The 21,087-nt window shown below is 47.3% G+C and overlaps 1 protein-coding gene across 1 annotated transcript in view; it reads left to right on the top strand.

Annotated features, from left to right (window-relative positions):
- The first annotated feature begins 2,978 nt into the window (after window positions 1-2,978).
- Window positions 2,979-21,087, top strand: part of RBM6 (RNA binding motif protein 6) — a 140,041-nt gene continuing 121,932 nt past the window's right edge. Inside the window, exon 1 of the mRNA XM_055275943.2 lies at window positions 2,979-3,190. The gene's annotated coding sequence lies outside the window, so the exon portion shown is untranslated. The remainder of the gene's footprint in view (window positions 3,191-21,087) is intronic.

Below are 21,087 nucleotides of genomic sequence, written 5' to 3'. Positions count from 1 at the left end.
TTCAACAATGTAGACAATACACCTAAGAACTTCGAGCTGGCAGTTGGAAGAACATTAGCTTGAAGATGCTGGAAACGAGCTGCAAACCAAGTTGTGTTGCCCCGTTTTCTGCTAGATTGCTGACTTGCAGTTTCCTTCCAGCTGCTCTGTGACCTTGCACAAGTCAGTCTTGGCCAGATTTATTGCCCAAGAGCTAGCAAGACCTGTGGAAGCTGGGTGGCTTTTCCTTTATGGGTTGAACCTTTAACACAGATGAAGTTTTTTTTTTGTTTGTTTGTTTGTTTTTGAGATGGAGTCTTGCTCTGTCCCACAGGCTAGAGTGCACTGGCATGATCTCACCTCAATGCAATCTATCTCCTGACCTCGTGATCCGCCCGCCTCGGCCTCCCAAAGTGCTGGGATTACAAGCGTGAGCCACCACGCCCGGCACCTCAATGCAATCTAAACCTCCCGGGTTCAAGCGATTATCCTGCCTCAGCCACCCGACCAGCTGGGGATTACAGGCGCCTGCCATCGTGCCCGGCTAATTTTTGTATTTTTAGTAGAGACGAGGTTTCACCATGGTGGTCAGGCTGGTCTTGAACTCGTGACTTCAGGTGATCCGCCCACTTTGGCCTCCCAAAATGCTGGGATTACAGGCGTGAGCCACCACGATGGCCTGTTTGCTATTCTTGAGCAATTTGGAAACTCATCAGAAGGAAAAGGGGCTGAGCGGAGGGGAAGGAAATTGCTTGAGTTCAGGAGTTCGAGACCAGCCTGGGCAACATAGTGAGACCTTGTCTCTAAAAAAAAGAAAGAAAGAAAAAGAATAGATTATGGGCAAATGCATGGAGATAAAGGAAAAGGGGATGAGCCTCTGTGACATATTGATTCTCTAATCCAAGTTTTTCTGTTGTACCTATTGTCAGGTTTCAGGTAGAAGGGCTGGGAGGGCCAGGAGCCAGGGCCTTCTGTGGGTGCACGGCCATCAGCCCCTTTTCTTTCTTTCATTTTTTTTTTTTTTTTTTTTTTGAGACGGAGTCTTGCTCTGTCCCCCAGGCTGGTGTGCAGTGGCGCAATCTCGGCTCACTGCAAGCTCCGCTTCCCGGGTTCACGCCACTGTCCTGCCTCAGCCTCCTGAGTAGCTGGGACTACAGGTGCCTGCACCACGCTCGGCTAATTTTTTGTATTTTTAGGAGAGACAGGGTTTCATCGTGTTAGCCAGGATAGTCTCGATCTCCTGACCTCATGATCCACCCACCTCCGGCAGATCCCAAAGTGCTGGGATTACAGGCGTGAGCCACTGCGCCCAGCCTCTTTCTTTCTTTTTCGAGATGGAGTCTTGCTTTGTTGTGAGGATGGAGTGCAGTGGCGCCATCTCGGCTCACGGCAACCTCCGCCTCCCGGGTTGAAGCAATTCTCTGCCTCAGCCTCCTGAGTAGCTGAGATTACAGGCATGCGCCACCACGCCTGGCTAATTTTTGTATTTTTAGTAGAGACGGGGTTTCACCATCTTGGCCAGACTGGTCTTGAACTCCTGACCTCGTGATCCACCCGCCTCGGCCTCCCAAAGTGCTAGGATTACAAGCGTGAGGCACTGCGCCCGGCCTCTTTCCTTTTTTTCTGAGATGGAGTCTTGCTCTATTGTCCAGGCTGGAGTGCAGTGGCACAGTCTCAGCTCACTGCAATCTCTGCCTCCCGGATTTAAGTGATTCTTCTGCCTCAGCCTCCCGTGTAGCTGGGATTACAGGTGCCTGCCACCAAACCCGGGTAATTGTTGTTTTTTTTTTTTTTTGAGACCGAGTCTCGCTCTGTCGCCCAGCGCCAAGGCTGCAGTGCAGTGGCGCTATCTCGGCTCACTGCAAGCTCCGCCTCCCGGGTTCACGCCATTCTCCTGCCTCAGCCTTCCAAGTAGCTGCGACTACAGGTGCCTGCCACCGTGCCTGGCTAATTTTTTGTATTTTTAGTAGAGACAGTGTTTCATCATGTTAGCCAGGATGGTCTTGATCTCCTGACCTCGTGATCCGCCCGCCTCGGCTTCCCACAGTGCTGGGATTACAGGCGTGAGCCACTGCACCCAACTTCTTTCTTTTTTCTTTTGAGACGGAGTCTTGCGCTGTTGGCAGGCAAGAGTGCAGTGGCGCGCTCTCGGCTCACTGCAACCTTCGCTTCCTGGGTTCAAGCAATTCTCTGCCTCAGCCTCCTGAGTAGCTGGGATTACAGGCATGCGCCATCACGCCCGGCTACTTTTTGTATTTTTAGTAGCGATGGGGTTTCACCATCTTGGCCAGGCTGGTCTTGAACTCCTGACCTTGTGATCCACCCGCCTCGGCCTCCCAAAGTGCTAGGATTACAAGCATGAGCCACTGCGCCCAGCCTCTTTCTTTCTTGTCTGAGACGGAGTCTTGCTCTATTGTCCAGGCTGGAGTGCAGCGGCAGTCTCGGCTCACTGCAACCTCTGCCTCCCGGGTTTAAGTGATTCTCCTGCCTCAGCCTCCCGAGTAGCTGGGATTACAGGCGCCTGCCACCAAGCCCGGGTAATTTTTGTATTTTTAGTAGAGATGGGGTTTCATCATGTTGGCCAGGCTGGTCTAGAACTCCTGACCTCAGGTGGTCCACCCGCCTCGGCCTACCAAAGTGCTGGGATTACAGGCGTGAGCCACCGCGCCCCGCCAATCAGGTGGAGATGGCTTAAGCTTACTCCCGAAGAAGCTCCCTTCCATTTCTCTCACACTAACGGACAATAAGGAGGCCTCGAGCTAGGCAGGCCAGGGCCGTACCCGAGCTGCTGGCAGGGAGCAAACCTCAGGAAAGTCAAGCCACCAAAAAACTGTAAGCCTCCATCAACTGAGAGCAAAGCACAAGACGACCCGGTGTCACAGGGCAGAGGCCAAACCACAACCCCCAGCAGGTCCCGCGGAGTAGGGCGGGTAAGCGCGCCTTCTTATTGGATGGCGATGGACAGCGTGCTCCTACGCCCCACCCTAGAAGGCAAGCCTCTTGCGCGCGGGGCACGGCGGGAGTAAGAGTCTGCGGGACCGACAGCTGTACTCAATCTCCCGGCGGGCCGAGCGCTGAAGGCCGCGGCGCGGCGCGGCGCCTTTGTGGTTGCAGCGGCCCCGCGCGGAGGAAGTTCCGGTCTCCGCGGCGCTGGGTCGGTGGCGGAGGCTGAGGAGAAGGAGGAGCGGGCCGTGGAGGCTTCGCCGCCTAGGTAAGGGCCAGGGACTGGAGGGAGGGCGTGCCAGAGCCTGCCAGGGAATAGCCAGCAGACAGGCCCGCTCTAGACGTCGTAGGCCCGCGCAGCCTGAGAGCTGTGGCTTCAGTGTCGCGGGGCGGCTGCGGCCTCGCTCGGGAAGAAGACCAAGCAACGGTGAGGTGAGGGAGGCGCCGCCCGTGGCAGGAACGCCCCGGAACCGTCGCGGGCCCGGGGCGGGGCCCGGCGCAGCGGTAGATTACCGGTCCCGCCGCGGAGCTGCCAGCTGTGAGGCTGGGGCTGGCGCGTGGTTGCGGCTCTGTGCTCCTAGTCTTCGGAGCTGTAAGCGGGCTCTTTCTTCTTGCGGTTTTCCTGTTTCAGATCCATTTCTGAGGCATCACTAGGAAGGGAGCTCTTATGCTTAGCACGTAGTCTCGTCCTCAGACTTGGACAGACACAAGGGAGGCTCCGCCGGACCGGAGGGCACAAGAGCTCCGAGCCCGGTCGTCGGCGCGGTAGAACCTGGAGGCGGGGGAGTGGTCTGGTGGGTTCTACGCCCGTTAGGCAATGAAGGAGAATTATGTTTTCTCGTATTCACGGTTTAGATTCCATTAGCGGTGTAAATAGGTGTTTTTCTCTTTACTTTAGAATTGACGTTAGGCTAATGGGTTCAACTTTGGGAATGCCTTTTTTTTTTTTTTCTCTAAAGGAAGGGCCCTGTTTTGTAGGGTACATAAACAGTGAGCATAATTGTATTTTTTGCATATTCCAGGTTTGCTTGTGAAGGTCAGAATAGCCGGATTTAAGTGAAGGAGTTCAGTAAACATGCAGACATGGTCACCTGGTTCATTTTCTGAACCCTGGATTGTGCCCTCGGCTTGCTAGTTTCCACCTGTCTATTGAGAAATGCCACCAGTGTGAATGATTTAAATATGTCACCATTACTGAATTTGTGAGGTCTGTAACGAGAGGTGTCAAGAACTGGTGCGTGATGGTAGGACTGGCAGTGAAGAAAGTAACTAAATATGTTACCATTTTGGTGAAACACGAAAGTTGAATTTGAACCTTGTCTCAGAAACTAGCACCTAACTAGATACCTAACCTGCAGGACAGGTCCCAGGTCTCTCTGGATAGTTGTAGCACCTTTCCTTATAGAATTCTATTACCAGGCTGAGCGTGGTGGCTCACGCCTGTAATCCCAGCACTTTGGGAGGCTGAGGTGGGAGGACTGCTTGAGCCCAGGAGTTGGAGACCAGCGTGGGCACATGGCGAGACCCCGACTCCACAAAAAATAAGATAGCCAGGGCCAGGCACGGTGGCTCACACCTGTAATCCCAGCACTTTGGGAGGCTGAGGCGGGGAGTTCGAGACCATCCTGACTAATATGGAGAAACCCTGTCTTTACTAAAAGTACAAAATTAGCCAGGCATGGTGGCACATGCCTGTAATCCCAGCTACTTGGGAGGCTAAGGCAGGAGAATCGCTTGAACCCGGGAGGCGGAGGTTGCGGTGAGCTGAGATTGCTCCATTGCACTCCAGCCTGGGCCACAAGAGTGAAACTGTCTCAAAAAAAAAAAAAAAAAAAACCCCACAAAACTCAACAAAAACCAATATAGTAGAGGCAGCGTTTTGCCTTACGCCCCTCTAATTTTTTTGTATTTTTTTAGTAGAGGCGGAGTTTCGCTCTGTTAGCCAGGCTGGTCTTGAACTACTGACCTCAGGTGATCCACCCGCCTTGGCCTCCCAAAGTGCTGGGCTTACAGGCATGAGCCACCGTGCCCGGCCCTATTATACTATTTCTAAAACAAATTGTGAGCCTGGGCAACATCGCAAAACCCTGTCTCTATAAAAAATACAAAAAAAATTAGCCAGGCATGGTGGCATGCTCCTGTTAGCCCTAACTACTCAGGAGGCTGAGATGGAAAAATTGCTTGAGCCCGGGAGGTAGAGGTTGTAGTAAGGGGAGATAGTGCCACTGCACTCCAACCTGGGCCACAGAGCAAGACTCTGTCTCAAAAAAAAAAAAAAAATCAATTAAACAAATTGTGGTAAGTATATATTTTTATGTATTTTAACAAAATTTGCCCTTTAAACCATTGTTAAGTATACAATTCAGCCAGGCGCGGTGGCTCACGCCTGTAATCCCAGCACTTTGGGAGGCTGAGGCGGGTGGATCACGAGGTCAGGAGATCAAGACCATCCTGGCTAACACGGTGAAACTCCATCTCTACTAAAAATACAAAAAATTAGCCGGGCGTGGTGGTGGGCGCCTGTAGTCCCAGCTACTCAGGAGGCTGAGGCAGGAGAATGGTGTGAACCTGGGAGGCAGAGCTTGCAGTGAGCCGAGATTGCAGTCCAGCCTGGGCGACAGAGCAAGACTCCGTCTCAAAAAAAAAAAAAAAAAATACAATTCAATGGTATTAATTACATTCACAATGTAGTACAAGCAACACCACTATTTCTGAAACTTTAGTATCTCAAACAGAAACTCTGTAACCAGGGAGGGCATGGTGGCTCACGCCTGTAATCCCAGCACTTTGGGAGGTCAAGGTGGGCAGATCACTTGAGGTCAGGAGTTCAAGAACAGTCTGGCCAACGTGGTGAAACTCCGTCTCTACTAAAAATACAAAAATTAGCCATGCATGGTGGCATGCACTTGTAACCCCAGCTACTAAGGAGGCAGAGGTTGCAGTGAGCTGAGGTCATGCCATTGCACTCCAGCCTGGGCTACAGAGCCAGACTCCATCTCAAAAAAAAGAAAAAAAGAAACTGTAGCCATTAAACAAGTTAACTTCCCATTTCCTCCTCCTCTTAATCTCTGATCTACTTTGTGTCTCTCTCTGAGTGTGCTTGTTCTAGGTACTGCAAATACTAAATGGAATCATACAGTGTTGTCCTTTTTTGTGTCTGGTTTATTTCACTTAGTGTATTGGTTTCTTTTTTTTTTTTTTTTTTTGAGACGGAGTCTCGCTCTGTCACCCAGGCTGGAGTGCAGTGGCGCAATCTCGGCTCACTGCAAGCTCCGCCTCCCAGGTTCACGCCATTCTCCCGCCTCAGCCTCTCCGAGTAGCTGGCACTACAGGTGCCCGCCACCACGCCCGGCTGATTTTTTGTATTTTTGGTAGAGACGGGGTTTCACCGTGGTCTCAATCTCCTGACCTCGTGATCCGCCCGCCTCGGCCTCCCAAAGTGCTGGGATTACAAGCGTGAGCCACCGCGCCCGGCCAGTGGTTTCAAGGTTGATCCATGTTGTAGTGTGTATCAGAATTTCATTCCTTTTTAAGGCTTAATCCATTGTGTGTGCATGCCACATTTTATTAATTCATTTGTAGTAGACACTTGGGTTGTTTCTACCTTTTGACTATTGTAAATAATGATGCTGTAATCATTGGTGTACAAATATCTCTTTGAGTCCCTGCTTTGAATTCTTTTGGGTATATACCCAGAAGGGAAATTGCTATATGGTAATTATTATTAATTATTTTATTTAATTTTTTTTGAGACAGGGTCTTGCTCTGTTGCCCAGGCTGGAGTTCAGTGGCGCAGTCATGGCTCACTGCAGCCTCGAACTCTTGGGCTCAAGCAGTCATCCGCCTCAGCTTCCTGAGTAGCTGGGACTACAGGCATGGGCTGCCACAACCAGCTAATTTTTTTGTTTAATTTTTATTTTTTGTGATGAAGTCTTGCCTTGTTGTCTAGGCTGGTCTCGAACTCCTGAGTTCAAGTGATCCCCCTGCCTTGGCCTCCCAAAGTGCTGGCATTACAGGCATCAGCCACCACATCTGGCCCATAATTTTTTTATTTTTATTTTTTTGTAGAGACAAGGTCTCCCTATGTTGCCCATGCTGGTCTCGAACTCCTGGCCTCAAGCCATTTTCCCTCCTTGGCCTCTCTCAAGGTACTGGGATTACAGGCATGAGCCACTGCACCCAGTTGATACTTGGTTATTATATGTTTAGCTTTTTGAGGACCCACCATACTGTTTTCCTCAATGGCTACATCATTTTACATTCCCACCAGTAATACACAAGGGTTCCAATTTTTCCACATCCTCCCCAACACTTATTTTCTGTTTTTCCTTTTTCGGTAAATTTGTGTGTGTATATGTGGTTTTTTATTTGTTTGTTTTGGTAATAGCCACCCTAATGGGTGTGAAGTGGTATCTCATTGTGTTTTCTTGGTTTTTGCTTGTTTGTGCCTTTTTAACCATTTTTAAGTGTACTATTCAGTAGTAGTAAGTACGTTCTTCTTTTTGTGCAACCATAATAAAAATCCAGCTTCAGAACTTTTTTCATCTTCCCAAACTGAGTTTCTGTACCCATTGAACAGTAACTCCCTATTTTCTCCTCCCCTGACAATCACCATTCTGCTGTCTCTATGAATTTGACTACTCTAGGTGTCTCATGTAAGTGGAATCATATAATATTTGTTCTTTTGTGTGTGGCTTATTTTACTTAGCATAATATCTTCAGGATTCATCTATCTTGTAGTATGTATCAGAATTTTATTCCTTTTTAAGGCTGAGTAATATTCCATTATACGTATATACCACATTTTGTTTATCCATTTATCTATTGATGGACATTTGGGTTGTTTCCACCTTTTTGCTCTTGTGAATATAATGGTGCTGTGAATATTGGTGTACAAATTTTTTTTTTTTTTTTTTTTGAGACAAAGTGTCGCTCTTGTTGCCCAGGCTGGAGTGCAGTGGCGCGATCTTGGCTCACTGCAACCTCTGCCTCCTGGGTTCAACGGATTCTCCTGCCTCAGCCTCCTGAGTAGCTGGGATTACAGATGTGTGCCACCATGCCTAGCTAATTTTTTAATTTTTAGTAGAGAAGGAGTTTCGCCATGTTGGCCAGGCTGGTCTTGAACTTCTGACCTCAGGTGATCAACCTGCCTCAGCCTCCCAAAGTGGTGGAATTACAGGTGTCAGCCACCGCGCCGAGCCACAAATATCAAGTTTCAGAAATAGAATCGACAGTTGACAGGGCAAGTGGTAATTGTATGTGTAATTTGTTTTTTTTTTTAGACAGATTCTTGCTCTGTCGCCCAGGCTGGAGTGCAGTGTCACGATCTTGGCTCACTCCAAGCTTCCCCTCCCGGGTTCACGCCATTCTCCTGCCTCAGCCTTCCAAAGTGGTGGAATTACAGGTGTCAGCCACCACGCCCAGCCACAAATATCAAGTCTTTACTTTCAGAAATAGAATCGACAATTGACAGGGCAAATGGTAATTCTATGTGTAATTTGGTTTTTTTTTGAGACAGATTCTTGCTCTGTCGCCCAGGCTGGAGTGCAGTGTCGCGATCTTGGCTCACTCCAAGCTTCCCCTCCTGGGTTCACGCCATTCTCCTGCCTCAGCCTCCCGAGTAGCTGGGACTACAGGCATCCGCCACCACGCCCAGCTAATTTTTTGTATTTTTAGTAGAGATGGGGTTTCACCGTGTTAGCCAGGATAGTCTCCATCTCCTGACCTTGTGATCCGCCCGCCTCGGCCTCCCAAAGTGCTGGGATTACAGGCGTGAGCCACCACGCCTGGCCAATTGTTTTTTTTTTTTAGACAGGGTCTTTCTCTGTTGTCCAGGCTGGAGTGCAGTGGTGCAGTCACAGCTCTCTGCAGCCCTGACCTTCTCAGTTCAAGCTATCCTATCACCTCACCCTCTTGAGTAGTTGAGACTACAGGTGCATGCCACCATGCCTAGCTAATTTTTTTATTTTTTTATAGCTGTGGGATTTCGCTAGGTTGCCCAGGCTTTATGTGTCATTTTTTGAGGAACTGCCTTACTGTTTTCCACACTGGTTGCACCATTTTACATTCTGTTAGCAGTGCACAAAGCTTTTGTTGTAGACTGAATTGTGTCCCCCTGAAAATTCACGTGTTGAAGCCCTAAGCCCTAGTGTGACTGTATTTGGAAATAGGACCTTTACAGAGAAATTAAAAAGTTAGAAGATACCATAAGGGGCCGGGTGCAGTGGCTCATGCCTGTAATCCCAGCACTTTGGGAGGCTGAGGCAGGCGGATCACAAGGTCAGGAGATCAAGACCATCCTGGCCAACACGGTGAAACCCCGTCTCTACTAAAAATACAAAACATTAACCGGGCATGGCGGCATGCACCTGTAGTCCCAGCTGCTGGGGAGGCTGAGGCAGGAGAATGGTGTGAACCCCGGAGGCAGAGCTTGCAATGAGCCAAAATTGCGCCACTGCACTCCAGCCTGGGCGACAGAGCGAGACTCCATCTCAAAAAAAAAAAAGAAGATATAAGGACGAGACCTTAATCCAGTAGGACTGGTGTCTTCATAAGAAAAGGACTGGATACCAGGAGTGCATGTACAGAGAGAAAAGGCTACATGAGGACAGAGGTAGAAGGTGGCTACCTGCAAGCCAAGGAGAGAGACCTCACCTAAAACAAACCTTGCTAACACCTTGATCTTGGACTTCCAGCCTCCAGAGCTGTGAGAATAATTTCTGTGGCTTAAGCCTCCAAGTCCATGGTATTTTGTTATGGTAGTCCTAGCATACTGTGTAATATAGGTTTCGATTCAGTTTCTCTGCATCCTCCACATCCTGGCCAACACTTGTTATTTTCTTTCTTTCTTTTTTTTTTTGGAGACAGATTCTCATTCTGTCACGCAGGCTGGAGTGCAGTGGCACAATCTTGGCTCACTGCAATCTTCACCTCCTGGGTTCAAGCAATTCTCCTGCCTCAGCCTCCCAAGTAACTGGGATTATAAGCATGAGCCACCGTGCCTGGCATTTTCTCTTTTTTTGAGACGGAGTCTCACTCTGTTGCCCAGGCCGGAGTGAAGTGGCATGATCTCGGCTCACTGCAACCTCTGCCTCCCAGATTGAAGCAATTCTTGTGCCTCAGCCTCCCGGGTAGCTGGGATTACAGGCGTGTGCCACCACGCCTGGCTAATTTTTGTATTTTAGTAGAGACAGGGTTTCACCATATTAGTCAGGCTGGTCTTGAACTCCTGACCTCAAGTGATCTGTCCACCTTGGCCTTCCAAGGTGCTGGGATTACAGGTGTAAGCCACCTCACCCGGCCTATTTTCTGTTTTTTTTTTTTTCAATAGTAGCTATCCTAGTGGATGTGAAGTGGTATCTTATTGTGGTTTTTGATTTGCATTTCCCTGATGATAAGTGATGTTGAGCATCTGTTCATGTTCTTATTGGCTATTTGCATATACTCTTTTGGAGAAGTATCTATTCATGTCTTTTGTTGACCATTTTAAAGTGGAGTTTTTCATCCTGGCTAAAACGGTGAAACCCTGTCTCTACTAAAAATACAAAAAAAAAAAAAAAAAAAAAAAATTAGCCGGGCGCAGTGGCAGGCGCCTGTAGTCCCAGCTACTCGGGAGGCTGAGGCAGGAGAATGGCGTGAACCTGGGAGGCGGAGCTTGCAGTGAGCAGAGATTACGCCACTGCACTCCAGCCTGGGTGACAGAGTGAGACTCCATCTCAAAAAAAAAAAGGGGTGGGGGGTTGAGCTGGGTGTGGAGGTGCACACCTGTAGTCCCAGCTTCTCGGGAGGCTGAGGTAGGTGGATCTCTTGAGCCCAGGTGTTTGAGGGTGCAGTGAGCTGTGATTGCACCACTGGACTCCACCCTGGGTGACAGAGTGACCCAGTCTCTAAAAATAAAATAAAATTAGGTTTTTGTCTTTGTTGTTGAGCTTTAGGAGTCCTTTATACACTCTAGATATTAATTCCTTGTCAGATATTTGACTTACAAATATTTTCTCTCCGTGGTTGTCTTTATACTCTGTTGATAGTGTCTTTTGATGCACAGAGGTTTTCGTTTTGATGAAGTCCAATTTATCATTTTTTAAAATCTGTGCCTCATCTGCAGATTATTACCAATTGAAAGTCATGAAACTTTTCCCCTAAGATTGTATAGTTTTAGCACTTACGTTTGGGTCTTTGATCCATTTTGAGTTAATTTTTTGTATATTTTGTTGTGTAAGAGTCCGACTTTATTGTTATGCATGTGGATATTCAGTTTTCAGAGTACCATTTTCCATTTGGGAAAAAGATTGTACTTTCCCCATTGGATGTTCTTGACACCTTTGTTGAAAATCAGTTGACTAAAATTCAAGACCAGCTTTGCCAACACGGCAATATCCCGTCTGTACTAAAAATACCACAATTAGCTGGGCATGGTGGTGCCTGGCTGTAATCCCAGCTACTCGGGAGGCTGAGGCAGGAGAATTGCTTGAAGTGGGAGGTGGAGGCTGCAGTGAGCTGAGATCACGCCACTGCCCTCCAGCCTGGGCGACAGAGTGAGATGTGAGAATCTGTCTCAAAAAAAAAAAAAAAAAGAAAATTGACCATATATGTGAGGATTTATTTCTGGTCTCTTCATTCAGTTGATTGGTCCTTATGTCTATCTTTATGTCCTTACTGCACTGTTGTGATGGCTGTAGCTAAATGGTACACTTAAAAATGGTTAAAATAGGCCGGGCACAGTGGCTCACGCCTATAATCTTAGCACTTTAGGAGGCTGAAGTGGGCAGATTGCCTGTGCTCAGGAGTTCGAGACCAGCCTAGGTAACATGGTGAAACCCTGATTTTACTAAAATACAAAAATTAGCTGGGTATGGTGTGTGCCTGTAATTCCAGCTACTCAGGAGGCTGAGGCACAAGAATTGCTTGAGGCCGGGCGCTGTGGCTCACGCCTGTAATCCCAGCACTTTGGGAGGCCGAGGCAGGTCAAGAGATCGAGACCATCCTGGCCAACGTGATGAAACCTAGTCTGTACTAAAAATACAAAAAATTAGCCGGGTGTGGTGGCAGGCACCTAGTCCCAGCTACTTGGGAGGCTGAGGCAGGAGGATCACTTGAACCTGGGAGGTGGAGGTTGCAGTGAGCCAAGATTGCACCACTGCACTCCAGACTGGCGGCAGCGTGAGACTCTGTCTCAAAAGAGAAAAAAAAAAAAGAATTGCTTGAACCCAGGAGGTAGAGGTTGCAGTGAGCTGAGATTGCACCCTGCACTCCAGCCTGGGCAACAGAGTGAGACTATTTACATACTCCAATTTTTTTTTTTTTTTTTTTTTTTTTTTTGAGATGGTGTCTCGTGCTGTTGCCCAGGCTGGAGTGCTGTGGCGTGATCTTGGCTCACTGCAACCTCTGCCTCCTGGGTTCAAGCAATTCTCCTGCCTCAGGCTCTCAAGTAGCTGGGTTACAGGTGCCTGCCACCACGCATGGCTAATTTTTTGTATTTTTAGTAGAGACGGAGTTTCACTATATTGGCCAGGCTGGTCTCAAATTTCTGACCTCGTGATCCACTGGCCTCAGCCTCCCAAAGTGCTGGGACTGCAGGTGTGAGCCACCATGCCTGGTCATACCCAAATATTTTACCATAATTATAAAAGAATTTATTATTTTTATTTTTTCTTTTTAAATTCTTCAATCTTCTTCGTTTGTTAATGCTCTGCTGGATCATAAAAAATTATGAAATAAAAGGAATAGGTCTTGTTGATTCTTCTTTTTACTTACCTCCCCCTACTTATCCCCTCTTACTTTATCAAAGAAAACACTTCATTTGAAACTTACCTGAAGTACATTCTCCCAGAGAGGAAATCCTTCAGGACAACAATTTTTTTTTTTTTTGCTTGTTTTTTTGAGACAGAGTCTCACTGTTGCCGAGGCTGGAGTGCAGTGGCGTGATCGCAGCTCATTCCAACCTCTGCCTCCCGGGTTCAAGTGATTCTCCTGCCTCAGCCTCCTGAGTAGCTGGGACTACAGGCGCCTGTCACCACGCCCTGCTAATTTTTGTATTTTTAGTAGAGACAGTTGGCCAGGATGGTTTCAATCTCATGACTTTGTGATCTGACCACTTTGGCCTCCCAAAGTGCTGGGAATACAGGCATGAGCCACAGCGCTCGGCCAATTTTCTGTATTTTTAGTGGAGACAAGGTTTCACCGTGTTTGCCAGGATGGTCTTGATCTCTTGACCTCGTGATCCGCCCACCTCCCAAAGTGCTGGGATTACAGGCCTGAGCTACCGCGCCCAGCCTTTTTATTTTTTTATTTATTTTATTCTCAGCCTTCTGGGTAACTGGGACTACAGTCGCATACCACCCCGCTCAGCTAATTTATGTATTTTTAATAGAAATGGAGTTTCACCATATTGGCCAGGCTGGTCTTGAATTCCTGGTCTCAAGTGATCTGCCTGCCTCCGCCTCCTAAAGTGCTGAGATTACAGGCATGAGCCCCTGGCCCAGACTACACTTAAAAATTTCAAATTGAGGTATTTTGGGGGGCAAGGGTGCTTCTAGCAGCCACTAATTCCAGCTCTTGAGTGCATATTAAAGTTGCTACTGTTTAAAAGCTTGTAGTGGATCCAGGGAGTGGGTAGGCAGTCAGAGTAACCCTTGTTTCTTGGTGTCTCCTTGATGCTCTTAGCTGAATGTCCTGTGTAGCCCACATTTACTTTGGGAAAAAATTAAGAGTGTTTAAAGCAGGATCAAGCTGCTGCATACCACAGTTAAAACTACTAGCATAAGACCCCTGGTTCTGTTTCATTGTTTTTTGGAGCTAAAGTCATGATTAAGAAGGATGGCCTGGGATATTGGTACTGTGCTGCTAGAGGTGCAATTCCTGGTTCTTTGCAAGATAGACCAGAGTGAAAGCATTTGTCAGGAATGTTTTTATTAATCAAGAGTGAAAGGCAAGGCCAGGCATGGTGACTCAGGCCTGTAATCCCAGCACTTTGGGAGGCCGAGGTGCAGGATCATTTGAGTTCAGGAGTTCAAGACCAGCCTGGCCAACATAGTGAAACCCCGTCTCTACTAAAAATACAAAAATTGGCTGGGTGTGGTGGTGCATGCTTGTAATCCCAGCTACTCGGGAGACTGAGGCAGGAGAATTGCTTGAATCCGGGAGGCGGAGGTTGCAGTAAGCCGAGATCGTGTCACTGCGGTCCAGCCTGGGTGACAGAGGGAGACTGTTTCAAAAAAAAAACAGAAAGAATGAAAGGCAAAACATTAAAAATGGAATTACCATATGATCTAACAATTTTACTTCTGGATATATATCCAAAATAATTGAAAACAAAGAAAAAGAAAAACAGAGTCTCGACGAGATATTTGTACCCATGTTCATAACAGCATTATTCACATTAGCTAAAATGTGGAAGCAACCCAACTATTATTCATTGATGGATGAATAGATAAGGAAAATGTGGTATGTACATATAACTGAAAAATTATTCAGTGTTAGGAAGGTAATTCTGACATATGCTACAACATAGATGAACCTTGAGGATATTATGCTAAGTGAAATAAGCCAGTCATATAAAAGACAAATACCACATAATTTCACTTATATGAGGCACTTTGAGTAGTGAAAATCATAGAAACAGAAAATAGTTGTCAGGGATGGTATGAGGGATGAATCAGCAGTTACTATTTCTTTTTTTTGTTTTTGTTTTTTGAGATGGGGTCACGCTCTGTTGCCCAGGCTGGAGTGCAGTGGTGTGATCTTGGCTCACTGCAACCTCCGCCTCCCAGGCGCAAGCAATCCTCCCACCTCAGCCTCCTCAGTAGCTGGGACTACAGGTGTGTTTCACCTCGCCTGGCTAATTTGTTTGTGTGTGTGTGGAGACAAGGTTTTGCCATGTTGCCCAGGCTGGTCTCGAACTCCTGAGCTAGCTTTCCAAAGTGCTGGGATTACAGACAAGGGCCACTGTGCCTGGCCTTTATTATATTTTAGTTTACTTATTTATTATTTATTTATTTATTTTGAGATGAAGTCTCACTCTGTTGCCCAGGCTGGAGTGCAGTGGCACGATCTTGGCTCACTGCATCCTCTGCCTCCCAAGTTCAAGTGATTCTCCTGCCTCAGCCTCCAGTTATTATTATTATTATTGTTACTATTTTTTTTGTTCTATTTTTTTGAGATGGAGTCTCGCCCTGTTGCCCAGGCTGGAGTGCAGTGGCACAAACTCGGCTCACTGCAACCTCCACCTCCCAGGTTCAAGTGATTCTCCTGCCTCAGCCTCCCCAGTAGCTGGGATTACAGGCATGCACCCCCATGCCAGCTAATTTTGCATTTTTAGTAGAGACAGGGTTTCTCCATGTTGGTCAGGCTGGTTTCGAACTCCCGACCTCAGGTGATCCACCTGCCTTGGCCTCCCAATGTGTTGGGATTACAGGCGTGAGCCACTGCGCCTGGCCTATTTTTCTTTTTGTTACTGAGTTGAAATCATTTTTTATATATTTTAGATACAAGTCACTTATCAAATATGTAATTTGCACAAATTTTCTCCCATTCTGTGGGTTGTCTTTTCATTTAAACCAAAAAATTGTAGAGATGGGGGTTTTGCCGTGTTGCCCAGGTTGGTCTTGAACTCCTGGTCTTAAGTGATCCTCTGACCTTGGCCTCAGAAAGTGCTGCAATTATAGGCATGAGCCAATGTGCCCAGCTTACCTTTTTTTCTTTTCTTTTTTTTTGAGACAGGGTCTTGCTCTCTTGCCCTGGGTGGAGTGCAGTGGTGCAGTCATGGCTTACTGCAGGCTGAAACTCCCATGCTCAAGTGATCCGCCCACTTTAGCCTCCTAAGTAACTGGGACCATAGGGGCGTGCCATCACACCTTGCTAATTTTTTTTTTTTTAGGTGGAGTCTTGCTCTGTCGCCCAGGTTGGAGTGCAGTGGAGCGATCTTGGCTCACTGCAAACTCCACCTCCCGGGTTCAAGTGATTCTCCGCCCTCAGCCTCATGAGTAGCTGGGACTACAGGCGTGTGCCATCACGCCCAGCTAATTTTTGTATTCTGAGTAGAGACGGGATTTTACCACGTTGGCCAGGCTGGTCTCAATCTCTTGACCTCGTGATCTGCCTGCCTTGGCCTCTCAAAGTGCTGGGATTACAGGTGTGAGTGTGAGCCACCGAACCTGGCCTATTTTTTTCTTTTTCTTTTTTCTTTTTTTTTTTGAGACAGTCTCACTCTGTCACCCAGGCTGGAGTGCAGTGACATGACACAATCTCAGCTCACTGCAACCTCTGCCTTCTGGGTTCAAGTGATCCTCCTGCCACAGCCTCCTGAGTAGCTGGGATTGCAGGCATGTGCCACCACGCCTGGCTAATTTTTGTATTTTTAGTAGAGACGAGGTTTCACCATGTTGGCCTACCTGATCTTGAATTCCTGACCTCAGATGATCTGCCTGCATCAGCCTCCCAAAGTGCTGGGTTTACAAGCGTGAGCCACCACGACTAGCTGGACCTGACTAATTAAAAAAAAAATTTTGTAGGCCGGGTGGGGTGGCTCACACCTGTAATCCCAATACTTTGAGAGGTGGAGGCAGGGTAATCACCTGCATCAGGAGTTTGAGACCAGCCTGGGCAACATAACGAAACCCTAGGTCTACCGGAAATACACAAAAAAATTAGTCAAGCATGGTAATGCACGTTTGTAGTCCCAGCTACTCAGGAGGCTGAGGTGGGAGGATGGCTGGAGCCAGGGAGGCAGTGGTTACAGTGAGCCGAGAATGTGCCAGTGCACTCCAGCTTGGGTGACAGAGTGAGATAAGGTCTCAGAAAAAAAAAAAAAAATTTGTAGGCCGGGCACAGTGGCTCACACCTGTAATCCCAGCACTTTGGGAGGACCAGGCAGGCAAATCACGAGGTCAGGAGATCAAGACCACCCTGGCCAACATGGTGAAACCCCGTCTCCACTAAAAAAATACAAAAATTAGCTGGGCGTGGTGGCACGCGCCTGTAGTCCCAGCTACTTGGCAGACTGAGGCAGGAGAATCACTTGAACCCGGGAGGCGGAGGTTGCAGTGAGCCAAGATTGTACCATTGTATTCCAGCCTGGGCGACAGAGTGAGATTCCATCTCAAAAAAAAAAAAAAATTTGTGGAGACAGGGTCTCAATATTTTGCCCAGGATGGTCTCAAACTTCTGGGCTCAAGCCATTCTTCTGCCTCAGCCTCCCAAAGTATTGGAATTACAGGTGTGAGCCACTGTGTCTGGCCTATTTATAGACTCTTAATTCTGTTTCCTTGGTCTGTGTGTCTATACTATGTCAGTGCCACACTGTCTTGACTACTGTAGCTTTGTGTTGTGTTTTGGAATTGGGAAGTGTCAGTCCTCTAACTTTGTTGTATATATTCTTTTCTGTTTTGCACAGATATTACCAGGTTACAAATATTTTGCACACTTTTTTTTTTTTTTTTTTTTGAGTTGGAGTCTTGCTCTGTCACCCAGGCTGGAGTGCAGTGGCACGATCTCAGCTCGCTGCAAGCTCCGCCTCCCAGGTTTACACCATTCTCCTGCCTCAGCCTCCCCAGCAGCTGGGACTGCAGGTGCACGCTGCCACGCCCAGCTAATTTTTTTCTATTTTAAGTAGAGACGGGGTTTCACTGTGTTAGCCAGGATAGCCTCGATCTCCTGACCTCATGATCCACCTGCCACGGCCTCCCAAAGTGCTGGGATTACAGGCATGAGCCACCGAGCCCAGCCTTGCACATGTTTTTAAAACTTGATACATAATAGCTTATCCTGTATCAATTAACATGGCTACTTTATTCTTAGAGTTGCATAGTATTTTTTTTCTTTTTTTGAGACTGAGTCTCGCTCTGTTGCCCAGGCAGGAGTGCAGTGGCGTGATCTTGGCTTAAGCAACCTCTGCGTCCTGGGATCAAGCCTCGGGATCCTCCTACCTCAACCTCTGCTGTATTTGGGACTTCAGACACCTGCTACCACACCCAGTTAATTTTCATATTTTTTGTAGAGACAGGGTCTCTATTGATGTGCATTTAGGCTTTATAGTATTTATATATATATTTTTTGAAACAAAGTTTTGCTCTTGTTGCCCAGGCTGGAGTGCAGTGGCATGATCTTGGCTCACTGCAACCTTCGCCTCCCAGGTTCAAGCGATTCTCCTGCCTTAGCCTCCGAAGTAGGTGAGATTACAGGCATGAGCCACCGCGCACAGCCCAGCCCTGTTTTAAAAGAATGTATCCTAGGCTGGGCGCGGTGGCTCTCGCCTGTAATCCCAGCCCTTTGGGAGGCTGAGGCGGGTGGATCACCTGAGGTTCGGAGTTCGAGACCAGCCTGGCCAACATAGTGAAACCTCGCCTGTACTAAAAATACAAAAATTAGCTGGGTGTACTGACGGGCGCCTGTAATTTCAGCTTCTTGGGAGGCTGACGCAGGAGAATCGCTTGAACTCGAGAGGCGGTGGTTGCAGTGAGCCGTTGCACTGCAGCCTGGGTGTCAAGAGCAAAACTCTGTCTCTCTCACTCTCTGTCTCTGTCTCTGTCTCTCTCTCTCTCTGTGTATATATATATATATATATGTATATATATTCTGCCAATATTTTGTGATTAGTGAGTTTAAAGTATTTACATTTAAAGTAATTACTGATAAGGACTTTTGCCATTTTGTTACTACTTTAATGTTTAGCTGATTTTTTTTTTTTTGTAGTGAAAAAAAAATTTTTTTTTTTTTTTTTGAGAGCATGAGACTGTTGCCTAGGCTTTGGTGAGCAAAATAGTGCAGTGGCACAATCTCAGCTCACTGCAACTTTGGGCTCAAGTGATCCTCCTGTCCCAGTCTCCTGAGTAGCTGGTACTATAGGTTGCCACCACCATGCCTGTCTAATTTTTGTATTTTTTGTAGAGATAGGGTTTTGCCATGTTTCCCAGGCTGGTCTCAAACTGGGCTCAAACAATCTACCTGCCTTAGCCTTCCAAAGTGTTGGGATTACAGGCATTAACCACTTTCCGCCCCCTCCCTCCACTTTTTTTTTGAGACGGTATTTCACTCATGTTGCTCAGGCTGGAGTGCAGTGGCACGATTTCAGTTCACCGCAACCTCCGCCTCCTGGGTTCAGGCATTCTCCTGCCTCTGCCTCCCGAGTAGCTGTGATTACAGGCATGCGCCACCACAGCCTGGCTAATTTTGTATTTTTAGTAGAGATGGGGTTTCTCTATGTTGGTCAGGCTGGTCTCGAACTCCTGACCTTAGGTGATCCGCCCGCCTTGGCCTCCCAAAGTGCTGGGATTATAGGCGTGAGCCATCACGCCTGGCCCATGCTTTTTTAATTTTTTAATTTTTAAAATTATTTATTTATTTATTTATTTATTTGAGACGGAGTTTTGTTCTTGTTGCCCAGGTTGGAGTACAATGGCATAATCTCGGCTCACCGCAGCCTCCGCCTCCTGGGTTCAAGCAATTCTCCTGCCTCAGCCTCCCGAGTAGCTGAGTTTACAGGCATGCGCCACCACGCCCAGCTAATTTTGTATTTTTAGTAGAGACGGGGTTTCTCCATGTTGGTCAGGCTGGTCTCGAACTCCAGACCTCAGATGATCCGCCCGCCTTGGCCTCCCAAAGTGCTGGGATTACAGGCGTAAGCCACTGCGCCCGGCCTGCTCTTTTTATTTTTTATTTATTTTTTCTTTTTAAGAGGCAGGGTCTTGCTATGTTGCCCAGGTTGGAGAACAGTGGTGAGATCATAGCTCACTGCAGCCTTGGCCTCCTGGACTCAAGCAGTCCTCCCGCTTCATTCTTCCCAAGTAACTGGAACTGCAGGCATGTGCCACCTGCCTTTTTTGTTTTTTAAATTTTTGATAGAGATGGGGTCTTGCTGTATTGCCTAGGCTGGTCTCAAACTCCTGGCCTCAAGCAATCGGCTTCCTGAAGTGCTGGGATTACAGATGTTAGCCACTGGCATGTTGTGAAAATGTTTTGACTCTCTTCTTATTTTCCTTCTTTCTTTTTTTTTTTTTTTTTTTTTTGAAGTAGAGATAGAGTCTCACTATATGGCCCATGGTGGTTTCAAACTCCTGAGCCCAAGCAATCCTCCTGCTTCGGCCTCCTAGTGCTTGTTGTGCTAGGACAACAAGCATGAGCCACTGTGCCTAGCCCCTTCTCATTTTCTTTTTTTTTCTTTTTAGTGCATAAGGAGGCAACCTCATTTTCTTATGTGTGTATTCTAAAGATATATTCTTTGCAGTTACCATGGGAATTACACTTAACATCTCACAGTTATAATCTAATTTGAATTTATACTAACTTAAGTTCCATAGTATACAAATCTCTGCTCCTATCCAACTCCTTTCTCTTCCCTTTTCTGTTAAGTCATGGATTACATCTTTGTAAATCATATCTCAGTAACCTAGATTAATAATTTTTTATGCATCTGTCTTTTAGATCACATTGAAAGTGAAAAACAGGAGTTACAAAGCAAAATTGCAATAATGCTAGTTTTTACAGTTGCCCCTGTATTTGCCTTTACCAGAGATCTTTCTTTCTTTTTTTTTTTTTTGAGATGGAGTCTCGCTCTTTCGCCCAGGCTGGAGTGCAATGGCGCCATCTCAGCTGACTGCAACCTCTGCCTTCCAGGTTCAAAACATTTTCTTGCCTCAGGCTCCTGAGTAGCTGGGACTGTAGTTGTACGCCACCACACCTGGCTGATTTTTGTATTTTTAGTAGAGACGGGGTTTTGCCATGTTGGACAGGCTGGTCTTGAACTCCTGACCTCAGGTGATCTACCCGCCTCGGCCTCCTAAAGTGCTAGGATAACAGGTGTGAGCCACGCACCCGGCTGAGATCTTTATTTATTCACATGGCTTCACGTCTAGCTTTTAAAAATTCATTCTGGGCCGGGCGCGGTGGCTCACGCCTGTAATCCCAGCACTTTGGGAGGCTGAGGTGGGCAGATCATGAAGTCAGGAGATCGAGACCATCCTGGCTAACATGGTGAAACCCTGTCTTCACTAAAAATACAAAAAAAAAAAAAAAAAAAATTAGCCGGCGTGGCAGTGGGCGCCTGTAGTCCCAGCTACTTGGGAGGCTGAGGCAGGAGAATGGCATCAACCCAGGAGGCGGAGCTTGCAGCGAGCCAAGATCGTGCCACTGCACTCCAGCCTGGGAGACAGCGAGACTCCATCTCAAAAAAAA

The sequence above is a fragment of the Symphalangus syndactylus genome, chromosome 1 (genome assembly GCF_028878055.3).
Source record: "Symphalangus syndactylus isolate Jambi chromosome 1, NHGRI_mSymSyn1-v2.1_pri, whole genome shotgun sequence".
NCBI classification, from domain to species: domain Eukaryota; kingdom Metazoa; phylum Chordata; class Mammalia; order Primates; family Hylobatidae; genus Symphalangus; species Symphalangus syndactylus.
The sequence above is the reverse complement of the archived record's forward strand: the minus strand, read 5'-3'. Positions and strand labels throughout refer to the sequence as shown.